At 40.3% G+C, this 13,768-nt stretch overlaps 1 protein-coding gene across 7 annotated transcripts in view; it reads left to right on the forward strand.

The window, feature by feature from the left end:
• The window catches only part of LOC122563223 (metabotropic glutamate receptor 4-like), a 1,211,357-nt gene that overhangs the window by 1,168,911 nt on the left and 28,678 nt on the right, over positions 1–13,768 (forward strand). The gene's annotated exons all lie outside the window — the stretch shown is intronic.

The following is a 13,768-nucleotide window of genomic DNA, read 5'->3' on the forward strand; positions in this document are numbered from 1 at the left end:
AGAGGGTGGTACGGGTATGGAATGAGCTGCCAGAGGAAGTGGTGGAGGCTGGTACAATTGCACCATTTAAAAGGCATTTGGATGGGTATATGAATAGGAAGGATTTGGAGGAGTATGGGCCGGGTGCTGGCAGGTGGGACTGGATTGGGTTGGGATATCTGGTCGGCATGGATGGTTTGGACCGAAGGCTCTGTTTCCGTGCTGTACATCTCTATGATTCTATGACTGTATGGAGGGTATTCATGTAGAGAAGCAGTCATCCAAACTAGTGGAGAAATTTCACCACACTCCTGATTTGTACGTTGTAAATGGTGAAGAGACATTGGAAAGCCAAGAGGTGACTCATTTGTTATGAAATATCCATTCTCTGACTTGCTCTTTTAACCATAACATTTAGATAGCTGGCCTAACTACTTTCTGGTCAATGACCTTCAGGATGTTCATGCTTGCTATTGAATGCCAGTCTATCTCTCATTCAGTCATTACCTGACACATGTGAGACTTGGATGTTGTGTATTGTTTATTGGATTTTATATTGTCAAATACTTACTGCATGTAAATGGGCTGCTTCGTTATCTGAGGTATTGTGAGTGGAACTGAACATTTGGTAAGCATCAGTGAACATCCCCACTTTTGATCTTATGATAGAGGGACAATAGTTGATGATCGTTATGTCTAGGACACTGATTTGAGAAACCAGTGATGCAGTGCTGTCCTGGGGCTGAGATGACTGACCTCCAACAGCCACAGCAATTTCTATGTATGCTAGGTTTGATATCTGCGTTTGTATTGGTCTTTTCTATCAAGATTATTATAATTTGGTTATAATGTAATATCAATCAGCCCTGATGTGTGCAATCTATCTTTGACAGTACATAGCTGAAAATGTGTTGCTGGAAAAGTGCAGCAGGTCAGGCAGTATCCAAGGAACAGGAGAATCGATGTTTCGGGCATAAGCCCTTCTTCTTTGACAGTACATAGTTTTACTAAATGGTTAAGCAGCTTATTAATATCTGGAAATATATGGAAATAATCATCAGAACATTCGAAGAAGAGTCATTGGAAACAAAATGCTAACTCTCTTTTGCTCTCCTCAGATGCTGTGGTTTTTCTAACATTTTCTGCTTTTGTTTCAGATTTCTATCAACTGGAATATTTTCCTGTTATTCACATCGATTGTTGGGTTGTACCTGCTGGGAGGGAATACTTAATTCATGAGGTACTCAGTATGACTGGACGATGCACAGAAACAGCTTTCAGCTTGATGGGAGACATATTGCTCATGAATACATCATAAATTCATCTTTTAGGAAAGAAAGTAGTATCTTGATCCAATTCACGAGTGAACAACTAACCTAATCATACTATTAAAACCCTTCGCTCATTTTAATGACAAAACAAAAGTGAATCCATTGCCAAATTAATTATTAGATTCTGTCTGGGAGGAAACCAAGATAGAATGGAAAATATGTTTTCACAATGTGTGAAAAATTCCATTTCGCATTGGAGAGCGATATTTATCTGACAATGCTTAGTAAAGCAATTATCAGAAGCTGGGTATTTGATCACTGACTCAAATCATGGACCTTTAGCAATTCTGATTCCAAATCACATAGCAATCTCCCTGCAGATGTAATTACAGCTATATTCAGTGGCTAGATTCACCATCTGCTCAAGTATGCAGGTTTTTTAAATGCTAGTTTCCTATTTTGAAATTGGATTAAAAATGTTTTATTTCTTTTATACAGTACTCCAAAATAGTCCAGAAAATCATGACTTTACAGTAATTTCAGAAGAGAGATACCTTGAGACTTAGAATTCATTAATATTTGCATCATCACACTACAGCCTCTGATTGTTCAAAGTAACAAACCAGAAAGCTCACTACTTGAGTGACTGTGAATGTGTAATAGCTTGAAAGTACACTGCAACTTTAATATAGAAAGATGTCCTAAAGTGTGAAAAGGCATTGTCAAACAAAGAGTGAGATCAAGCTAGATGAGGAGCTGCTTAAGACTGATGAGCAAAAGATTCCTCAAAGAGGAAGGTTTAAGATACATCTTAAGAAAGATAAAAGAGGTGGAGAGATGTGAAGTGGTACACAACAGCAACAATTTCTACTTCTAATGCATCTTTAGTGAAACCAGAATGTTCCAAAGCAATTCACAGGAGCTGTTGTTGTTAAAACAAATCAAAACTACCTTGAACCACATACAACGTTAATAGGGCCAAATCTTCTGAGGAGTCAGAATGCCGACCCACTCTTTTGTACTTACCCAGCCCTAGAGCTCAGTGTTTCTTTCTGGAATTGTGGAGATGGCACCAAGATCTTGATTGAATCCCATAGACACTTTGACAAGCCTAGAGAAAAGGTAAACTGCGAAAGGAAAGTGAGGATGACTTGACCAAATCTCCTCAAAATATATTAAAAGGATAGCCCAGACCCCATACTTTTCTTATTTTTAAAAACAAGTGTAAGATGACATGTTCCAGATGCAATCTGATTGGTCAAACTACCAGGCTTGAAGCAAAACACTTTATTCTTACACTATAATTAAAATACATACAAAATAAGCATGAAAAATTAGCTTAATTGTAACTATCAAAATACTTAAGATATATGGTATGCTAATGACCACTGATTAGCTGTTCCAACATAGTAACATCCCATAAAATATCCTTGGCAGAGGCAAATTCAGTAAATATATTGTCTCACATGCAATATTTCTCCAGTCCAAGGGAAAACGACATCAAGAAAACATTCTGAGAGAGGGAGAGAACTCAAGCATTTTGCTGTAGCAGGGACAGATGTATAGCAGCTTCCAAACCTCAACAGCTACTGTAAGCTAAAACTAAAATCCTGGTTCTGTGGGAGCTTGACCCCACCCATTCATGCTACTTCTATTGTTCCAACTAAAAAACCCCAAGGTCTCACAAGTTGTTTACCTTATTGGCTTGAAACAGACTGCTCTTACCCTCTCATTAAAAGAAAAGGACAAAATACACCACTTAAATCCATAGTATCATCAATATATGGAGATATACAGGTATATGAGAGGGCAGGGCAGCAGTTTGGGGAATTAAAGTGTAGGGTAGCCAATAGGAGCATGACAGGGTACAGTAGCAGGTTGCTAGGTGAAGGTGTAGGGTTGCAGGTTGATCGGCGATGGAGAGTTTGGAAGGTGGATGTTGGGTGAAGGTTAGAATGGCTGGTTGGTGGGTGCAGGGTTAAGGTAACAGGTGAATTGGTGATGGAGAGTGTGGCGGGTAGGTGAGTAAGGGTGTAGAGTGGGAGATAATGAGGTGAAGGATTAGTGTGGCAGGTAAGACAAGCCTATGTTTCAGCCCAAAACATCGACTTTCCTGCTCCTCAGATGCTTTCTGACATGCTGTTGCTTTTAACCAGTAAGTCATTGACCATATAATTTGAGGAACAGTTACACTCTTGTGATCATTGACCATATAATTGAGGAACAGTTACACTCTTGTGAGGTAAGGGGGAAGGATGACAAGTAGGTGAGTAACGTAAGTAGGGTGGATTTTTGTGTGTGTGTGTGTGTGTGTGTACGCTTGTCAAGTATGTTAGGTAAGTCAGGTAAGTGGAGTCTGGATCAGGTCAGATTTGGACTTTTGGAATGAGTTATATATTTGCCGAGGAGTTATGACATGTATCAGAAGCCTCCCTAGCATTCCACTCTAACTTAGAATTGTCAACTTTTTAAAAGGGTTCCAGGAGCTGCATGTCATCCTTCCCCTTCACCTACCTATCTGCCAAACTAGGACACAGTAAGTACTGTAGATCCTGGAAGTCAGAGTCAATGGATGTGAAGCTCGTGGGTTTCCTCCGGGTGCTCCGGTTTCTTCCCACAGTCCAAAGATGTGCAGGTCAGGTGAATTGGCCATGCTAAATTGCCCCTAGTGTAAGGTGAAGGGGTAAATGTAAGGGTATGGGTGGAATGCGCTTCGGCGGGTCAGTGTGGACTTGTTGGGCCGGAGGGCCTGTTTCCACACTGTAAGTAATCTAATCTAATAATTGCTATCAGATGTTTAAACATCCCAGGAAATTACTTTGTAGTCAGTATTCAGCATATCAGAGTAGTACCATAACTTAATTAGTAGATTGGTCTGAATGCAAGCTGTCGATATTCTGGACTGATGGTTTAGATGACCAAAGGCTTGGAAAAGGAGGTTGGTTTTTACAAGTGTCTTCAAGGAGGCAAATGAGGTAGTAAGGTGATCGGGCAGTGAGGGATGTGTACAACATGAAAATCATTCAGCAATAAGTCACTGTATTGGTTTGTGGAGTTGTGACCAGTTAGAGATGACAAAAAGTCAATCAGCCTGATAATGATCTGATTAGCTGTAGAGGGGCTGAACAGCTTGTAGCTGTAAACAATACAGCCAGAAGCATTCAGCCCTCCAGAAGAGGAGCTGGTAGGTTTTTCTGCAGTAGAAAATAGCTGAAACCTAAAGAAAACCAGTTATTTCTTTTCCTTCACCAGTTGCTGTAAGCTGTTGCTTTTAACCAGTAAGTCATTGACCATATAATTTGAGGAACAGTCACACTCTTGTGAGGTAAGAGGTCAAATGGTGCGAGAGTTTCATTTAGCTGAGTTATATGGCAACAATTCATAGTTGCTTAAATGTGGTATGAATCTATTTATAAGTAATGAACCGTAGTTCTTGTTAAGTACAGAAATCCAGTCCATGTTTTCTATTAGCTTGGGTCCACCTGACACGTAAAATGATAAGATTATCAACTTTTGTGATGACTTCAGGTATAGCAAGGTTTGATGTCCAGAATGTAACCCCAGTCAGGCGTGACATATTTCCAACATTACTGCAAAAGCTACAGGTGGATGTTCAGACCAGCAGAGATCAATGATGAAGGCAAAAAGACCTAAAAATTCTTGAAATAGCCAAAGTGCTGCCAATGTGAGTTCACCCAGTTTTGTGGATAGGTGTGTAGTGATTTATGCTCATCAAAGCCTGGTTAATTGGAAGCTAAAGAGGTGATGGGGTGGCAGAAAAGCTGCCTGATGATAGGAACTCTGCTGCACTCCAACCACTCACCCTCCTTGCTTGCTTTGAATGAATGGCAGCCAAAGACCAACCTCATGATGGGCTCCTCACCACCCATCACCATACCTTTAACTTCCCCATGACAACTCGTGCAGTATTACCTGGGCTGTTCTCTCTTGTTTGTAATTAGCTTATTGAAAGAGTGGGATGAAATCTTCCTATTCAGTTGTTTACTGCTCATTGCTACCAGATATTTCTCAGAACTAAAGGCCTTAGGTTGGCCTTCCAACTTTCAGAGTCCGCTCAGCATCCTGAATAGGATGCAGAACCTGTCTCCATGTCTACTGAGGGTTTGCCAAGCTAAAATTGCAATGAGTGATTATCTTCCATAGGAAGATACATGATGCAGAAACAATCACAGATCTAATGCTTACCTACAAAGCAAAGGTTCAGCATTATACTTTGAACTGCTTAATTAGCTGTTAACTGTTTTCAAATGTTCTGAAGTCATGAGTGGTGGTAAGTAAATGCAAATTATTTTATAAACTTCCTTTTTTGGCTTGGGCTGGTGATTTAAGCAAGGTATGGGAGCTTGTGATTGACACTATAACTTTTACAGTATTGAAGCAGAAATATCCACATGTTTGTTTGAATTATCTATTCATTTGTGGTTTGAAGATTTGGAACACTTTTTATGATGCACCACAGAATTTTAATCATAGCCCATATATTTTTCACTTAAAAAATCTGCCAGGAAATGTCTTTGTTCGCTGTGTTACCTCAACTATACACATTGCTATGTATACATGGATACAATCTGCATATAATTTCCTTAACTGAGCCATTTAGTATCTTTCCTTGTCTTTTTCTGTAGGGATCTTAAATTAACAATCCCTTTTTCTATCCAGCAATGAATCAGATGAGACAAAATATTCTAGTATAACAAAGTGACCCCCACTCCAGCCTATCACCCTCACCTTGACCTCCTTCCACCTATTGCATTTCCATCACCCCTCCCCCAAGTCCCTCCTCCCTATCTTTTATCTTAGCCTGCTGGACACACTTTCCTCATTCCTGAAGAAGGACTCATGCCTGAAACGTCGATTCTCCCGCTCCTTGGATGCTGCCTGACCAGCTGCGCTTTTCCAGCAACACATTTTCAGCTCTGATCTCCAGCATCTGCAGTCCTCACTTTCTCCTACTTCAAAATATTATCTATTAATCATCATGGATATTTTTGTTTGATGTGTCAAATATTTTATGACATCAAGTATAGACTCATTTAACTCAATCTTCATCTGAGATGTCACTATCAAAATGAGATCCAATGTGATCCAAATGATATTTTTAGTGCTTTTCAGACTCAGATGTTTTATGTGATGATTTGCAGACCATGCTTCAGCATGTCCATTGATCCTTTTGTATTAATTGTAGAAAATAGCCAGATATCACAAGGATATCATCTTTCCAAAATGATGATCAAGTCTCATAAGACTGCAATGTTGATCTCCACAGTAACCACCTTTTATTTCAATATTTCCAACTCATGGTGCCTACTTGTCCGGAGAGATGAATGCTCTCTTCTAAATGGATTTGATTATCCAATGATCCTCCTGCCAGCTCAAACTGAGCACTGATGTTCAGTTTTGTTGGATAACCTCCTTCTGTTGTTTCTGTTTTTGCAGTTCACGGGAACATTCAGTTCTTATGATTGACTGTTCCTGATCCAAACTGATGCAGTTAGTCTGGGTTTGTGATTGTGTTGTTGCAAATAAACAAGACAGGATTTCTGTCACTGGTTACTCACTAACAACTGTAAAATCCTTCGATGTCAGAATGTCAAAGTATTAAAATAAATGATTTTCCGAAACATTTTAGTTCAGAAGAGTCGTACGGGATTTTGAAGTGTTGGTTCTGTTTCTGACTCGACCAGAATTGCTGAGATTCTTCAGCACTCTGTGTGTGTGTGTGTGTGTGTGTTATTGAATTTCTTCTGATTAATCCACCAACACCTCCAAATTTTCCATCATTCTAAAATCCATTTACCAGTGGGCCATTGCGTTATGGCATGAACAGTTATAAAATCATAATATTCTGACAATTATCAAATATGAAAAATATGGTAATATTCTTGGTTCTGGTCTGCAATTGCAATTTTCTTGAGTTTAAAGAACATATATGTCAAAAGTGTTCTATCTGAGCTCAGGAATAATTAATGTGGGTGAAACCAGCATACTGTTTTTAAGGCTAAAGTAGGCAAAGTTTACATACAATTTTCAATGCATTTCATGTCTCCTTTTCTAAGTAAATGACACAATTTGAATATCTTGTTTCCAAAGGTGTAAAGAATAAACTTAAGTAAAGTAAGAACATTCAACTTCACCAACAACGCTACGTCATATTCTAATTTTTCTATTAATCCAACAATGCTCAGTCATGAGGTGAAAAGTGTTGACCAATTTAAAGTAGTTTACTTCACAATATTATCTATTAATCATCATGGGTATTTTTGTTTGATAAGTCAAATATTGTTTGACATCAAGTGTAGACTTATTTAACTCAACCTTCATCTGAGATGTCACTATCAGAATGAGGTCTAATGTGATCCAAATGATATTTTTAGTGCTTTTCAGACTCAGATGTTTTATGTGATGATTTGCAGACCATGCTTCATAATGTCCATTGATCCTTTTGCATTAATCACAGAAAATAGCTGCATATCACAAGGATATCACCGTTCCAAAATGATGATCAAGTCTCATTGTTGATGTATATAACTGAGAGTCTGCTGCAGTCATCAATGACATAAAGCGGGACTCAACAGCTTACAAGATTTCTGAAGATAGATAGTTTAGGCATTTTGAGTGGATCACAAAGGCTTGACATGGTGGTTGTTTGACATTGGAAACACTGATTTTATGCTCCATTTTGTAATCAATCCCTGTTGCTTGGCCATCTAATCTTAATGTCTGGTAGAACTGATGTCAGCAAGGAATCTTATACCAGATTGTCTGCTGGGTTGAACTTGCATTGCTAACACTCAACAACGAAATTGTTCTTTGTTATTTGAGTGTTCAATAATCTCTTTAATTGGGCATTTGGCTACGTGGATTGTTGAACAGGCCAAGTTGGTTATTCATTCAAGCTTACCAGACATTAAGATAAGATGGCCAAGCAACAGGGATTGATTACAAAATGGAGCATAAAATCAGTGTTTCCAATGTCAAACAACCACCATGTCAAACCTTTGTGATCCACTCAAAATGCCTAAACTATCTATCTTCAGAAATCTTGTAAGCTGTTGAATCCCGCTTTATGTCATTGATGACTGCAGCAGGAAGGGCTTATGCCCGAAACGTCGATTCTCCTGTTCCTTGGATGCTGCCTGACCTGCTGCGCTTTTCCAGCAACACATTTTCAGATTAGAGAATAAGATACCTCATGTGATTGAGAGTGCTTTGATCTCTGATTGTAATTAATGATAGTATCAGTGATTTGCTTGCCATCGCATTGATTGATTGCCTTGTCTTTCAGGACGAGTGCTGCACCTAAGTGATGCTGAACTTCCCTCTATGATGAGCTGTAGGGTTTCTCAATGTTGAAGTAGATAATTATGCAACTTACTGATGATGGCTGTTTGATCTGGTAAACAGCCTGATTGTGTGATTTAGTCCTGTCCAATTTGGTGGACATTTTTGTCAGATTTCTGAGATAGATAAAGTGGCAGAGTTAGAAATGAAGCGACTACAGTACATGATAAGTCCAATCAGACACCAAACTACATGCCATTTGTAATGCCATGCCTCACTGGGGTAACAAACTAGAAAGGAGAAAGTGAGGACTGCAGATGCTGGAGATCAGAGCTGAAAATCTGTTTCTGGAAAAGTGCAGAAGGTCAGGCAGCATCCAAGGAGCAGGAGAAGCTGAAAATGTGTTGCTGGAAAAGCGCAGCCCTTCCTGAAGAAGGGCTCATGTCCGAAACGTCGATTCTCCTGCTCCTTGGATGCTGCCTGACCTCCTGCACTTTTCCAGCAACATCTTTTCAGCTCCAACAAACTAGAAACCAAGCCCTGCTGTTCCCAGAGCTATCACAAAAGTCAAAGATTCTGTCAAATACAAATATTCCCCATTTCAACTGCTTAGACCCAAGCTACCAAAAAACGCAGACTGGGTTTGTGTACTTAGTAAAGTTATGATTTACTACAAATAAATAGATTCTAGTTCCAGATAAAAAAAATCATAAACTGTTAACGTATTATTCTACTATTTATAACTCTACCTCCTTTGTAAAACTCTTTTAAACACACATACAGAAAAAAATAAACATATTGGAGAGGAAATCTAGGAAAATAGATAAATGGTTCAAGGCCACAGAGTTCAATGAGATAACACTTTTGCTTGGCAGTGCTGCTGTTCATCAGTTTCTCTTTGCCAGATAATTTTCACTTCTTTGTCAGAGGTGAAGAGCAACTGGTTCAAAAATTAAACTCTGACTTAGTAATTGAAAGCAACAACTTACAATGAGTCAGACTTGCTTTCTTCAGGTGCTTTCTACTGCAGAGACAACCATTTAATCTTCTGGAGATCTGGAGATGTCTGGCAATATTGTTCACACCCACAAGCTGTTCAGCTACCCAGAACCCCATGATACGAAGCTGAATCTTAGGTGCAATTGAATAATGTGGGCACTGGAGAGATGTTTCACAAAATTGGGTGAAATGGTCATCTCGACCCTAAGATCATCTCGGCAAACCTTCCCACTTTGGTCAAGCAGTATGATGAGATTCTTGCCAGAGAGCACCAAGTTTCAAACTGATGATCTGTATTGCTTGTTAAGCATCATGTTAAGAGCCTAATCCGCCATGGATTGCAATCTTATCAAACACATGACTCTATGACATCATACAAACTAACCATTGGGAACACTCAACATGAAAATCAAAGCAGATACCTGGCAGGTTCAACTCATCTCGAGCTCCAAATTACCTCTGTTCGCCACAGCTAAATTACAGAGCATGTCATGACCCATGAGTCGCAACCTCTTGTACTCTTCCAACATGAGCATTGACGGGGAGCCATCACCACTGCTATGGCCTTGAAATCCTATAGGTAAGAAGCAGGGCACGAGCAATTTGCAGTGCACAGCACTGTCAAGTAGAGTATTAGTAAACAGAGTGGCAGCCCAGTGTGGATCAGGGCTACTCCCTTACTCTCTTAGTCCACATTCATTCACCTAATGTCTACCAACATGCCTGCAGAATGCGAACCTTGCACTGAAAATTGCAGCTGTGCTGTATAGTAGTGCTCAGTTGAGAGTACCCACATAGAGTCATAGAGATGTACAGCATGGAAACCCGTCCATGCTGACCAGATATCCCAAACCAATCTAGTCCCACCTGCCAGCAGCCAGCCCATATCCCTCCAAATCCTTTCTATTCAAATACTCATCCAAATGCCTCTTAAATGTTGCAATTGTACCAACCTTTACCACTTCCTCTGGCAACTCATTCCATACCTGTACCACCCTCTGTGTGAAAAAATTGCCCCTTAGGTCTCTTTTATTATCTTTCCCCTCTCACCCTAAACCTATGCCCTCTCGTTCTGGACTCCCCGACCCCAGGGAAAAGACTTTGCCTATTTACCCTGTCCATGCCCCTCATAATTTTGTAAACCTATATAAGGTCACCCCTCAGCCTCCGACGCTCCAGGGAAAACAGCCCCAGCCTGTTCAGCCTCTCACTATAGCTCAAACCCTCCAACCCTGGCAACATCCTTGTAAATCTTTTCTGAAATCTTTCAAGTTTCACAACATCCGTCTTACAGCAGGAAAATCAAAACTGCACACAATATTCCAAAAGTGGCCTAACCCATGTCCTGTACAGCCACAACATGACATCCCAACTCCTGTACTTCATACTCTGACCAATAAAAGAAAGCATACCAAACACTTTCTTCACTATCCTGTTTACCTGCATCTCCACTTTCAAGAAGCTATGAACCTGCACTCTAAGGTCTCTTTGTTCAGCAACACTCACCAGGACCTTACCCATTAAGTGTATAAGTCCTGCTAAAATTTGCTTTTCCAAAATGCAGCACCTCACATTTATCTAAAATAAATCCATCTGCCACTCCTTAGCTCATTGACTCATCTGATCAAGATCTGATTGTACTCTGAGGTAACCTTCTTCGCAGTCCACTACACCTCCAATTTTGTTGTCATCTGCAAACTGACTAACTACACCTCCAAATCCACAATGGACTGCTGGCCTTTATTTCAAAGGGAATGGTGTATAAAAATAGGGAGGTCTTGCTAAAACTATACTAGCACTAGTCAGACTACACTTGAAATACTGTAAAGGGTTCTAGTCCCCTTATCTAAGGAAGTATATACTGCCATAGAAAATAGTCAAGAGAACGTTCATTGGGTTGAGTTTGAATTTTCTTATAAGAGTTTTAGTGAGTCATGTCAATACTCAATAAATTTTAGGAGAATGAGAGGAGAGCTAATTGAAGTAGATTTTAGAGGCTTAAAAGGCAAGATGTGAAGTGCTTGTTTCTCCCTGTGGAAGAGCTAGGACCAGAGAGTCCCTGGATGAAGAAGTCACCATTTAAGAAAGAGATTAAAAGGTATGTTTTCTCTCAAAGTGTAGAAATCTTTGGAAGAATACTGCCTGCAATTACAGTGGATGTATGAAGAAGCTTCATGTACAGAGGAACCTCGATTATCCAAAGGACACGAGTGGGGAATATTTCATTCAATTAATCGAATTCCGGATAATCGAATGCCGTATAACATAGTTTAGCTAAGCTGTTGTTGTAGTTCTGTTCGCCGAGCTGAGAATTTGTGTTGCAGACGTTTCGTCCCCTGTCTAGGTGATATCCTCAGTGCTTGGGAGCCTACTGTGAAGCGCTTCTGTGATGTTTCCTCCGGCGTTTATAGTGATTTGTACCTGCCGCTTCCGGTTGTCAGTTCCAGCTGTCCGCTGCAGTGGCCGGTATATTGGGTCCAGGTCGATGTGCTTATTGATTGAATCTGCGGATGAGTGCCATGCCTCTAGGAATTCCCTGGCTGTTCTCTGTTTGGCTTGTCCTATAATAGTAGTGTTGTCCCAGTCGAACTCATGTTGCTTGTCATCTGAGTGTGTGGCTACTAAGGATAGATGGTCATGTCATTTCATGGCTAGTTGGTGTTCATGAATGCAGACCATTAGCTGTCTTCCTGTTTGTCCTATGTAGTGTTTTGTGCAGTCCTTGCATGGGAATTTGTACACTACATTGGTTTTGCTCATGCTGGATATTGGGTCCTTCGTCCTGGTGAGTTGTTGTCTGAGAGTGGCTGTTGGTTTGTGTGCTGTAATGAGTTCTAGTGGTCGCAGTAGTCTGGCTGTCAGTTCGGAAATGCTCTTGATGCATGGTAGTGTGGCTAGTCCTTTGGGTTGAGGCATGTCATCATTCTGTTGTCTTTCCCTTAGGCATCTGTTGATGAAATTGCGGGGGCATCTGTTTTTGGCGAATACATTGTATAGGTGTTCTTCTTCCTCTTTTTGCAGTTCTGGTGTACTGCAGTGTGTTGTGGCCCTTTTGAACAGTGTCTTGATGCAACTTCTTTTGTGTGTGTTGGGATGGTTGCTTTCATAGTTTAGGACTTGATCTGTGTGTGTGGCTTTCCTGTATGCCTTTGTGGTGAATTCTCCATTCAGTGTTCTCTGTACCATCACGTCTAGGAATGGGAGTTGGTAGTCCTTTTCTTCCTCTCTAGTGAATCGGATTCCTGTGAGTTTGGCATTGATGATCTGATGTGGGTTCTCTATTTCTGTGTTTTTAATGATTACAAAGGTATCATCTACATATCTGACCCATAGTTTGGGTTGAATTTGCGGTAAGACTGTTTGTTCTAACCTTTGCATTACCGCTTCTGCTATGAGTCTAGAGATGGGTGAGCCCATGGGTGTGCCATGATTTGTTCATATATTTGGTTGTTGAATGTGAAGTGTGTTGTGAGGCACAGGTCCAGTAGTTTGAGTATGCAGTCTTTGTTGATAGGTTCCCCATCTTGTTGTCTGTTCTGTATGTCCAGCAGGTTGGCTATTGTTTCTCTGGCTAGGGTTTTATCGATAGAGGTGAGCAGTGCCATTACATCGAATGAGACCATAGTTTCTTCCTTGTCTATGTGTATATTTCTGATGATGTCCAAGAATTCCTGTGTTGACTGTATAGAGTGTCTGTTTTTTTGTAGGTTCCTCAGTGTGTGTTGTTTATCCTATTGGTGAGCTGTGGGGTGGGGTCAAACTCCCTCTTTTGGTAGGTGTTGGTATCTGCAAGTAGTTGTTGCGCTTTTTGGATGTAGTCTGCTTTGTCCAGGATGACCGTCATTCTGCCTTTGTCTGCTGGTAGTATGATTATGTTCTTATCATTTCTTAATGCTTTTAGTGCTTCCCTCTCCTTGGTGTTGAGGTTATGTGTTTGTCTTTTCCTTGTTATCAGGGGTACAATACTTTGTCTCACTGTTTGTTGTGTCTCTTCTGTCAGTCCATTGTTTCTAAGTGTGCATTCTAGTGCTGTTAGGAAGTCTGCTATCTTGTCTCTGAGTTTAGCTAAGCATTGGGATCGTTCGATCTTGCCGGATAACCCGATATTTGGATAATCGAATGTCGGATATTCAAGGTTCTTCTGTACTGTAATTGCAAACAATACTCTTCTTGGTGAATACTACAGAGGGCTTTAGAATCATTTTCATTAAATATAG

Source organism: Chiloscyllium plagiosum, chromosome 26, assembly GCF_004010195.1.
Source record: "Chiloscyllium plagiosum isolate BGI_BamShark_2017 chromosome 26, ASM401019v2, whole genome shotgun sequence".
Classification (NCBI taxonomy): Eukaryota; Metazoa; Chordata; class Chondrichthyes; order Orectolobiformes; family Hemiscylliidae; genus Chiloscyllium; species Chiloscyllium plagiosum.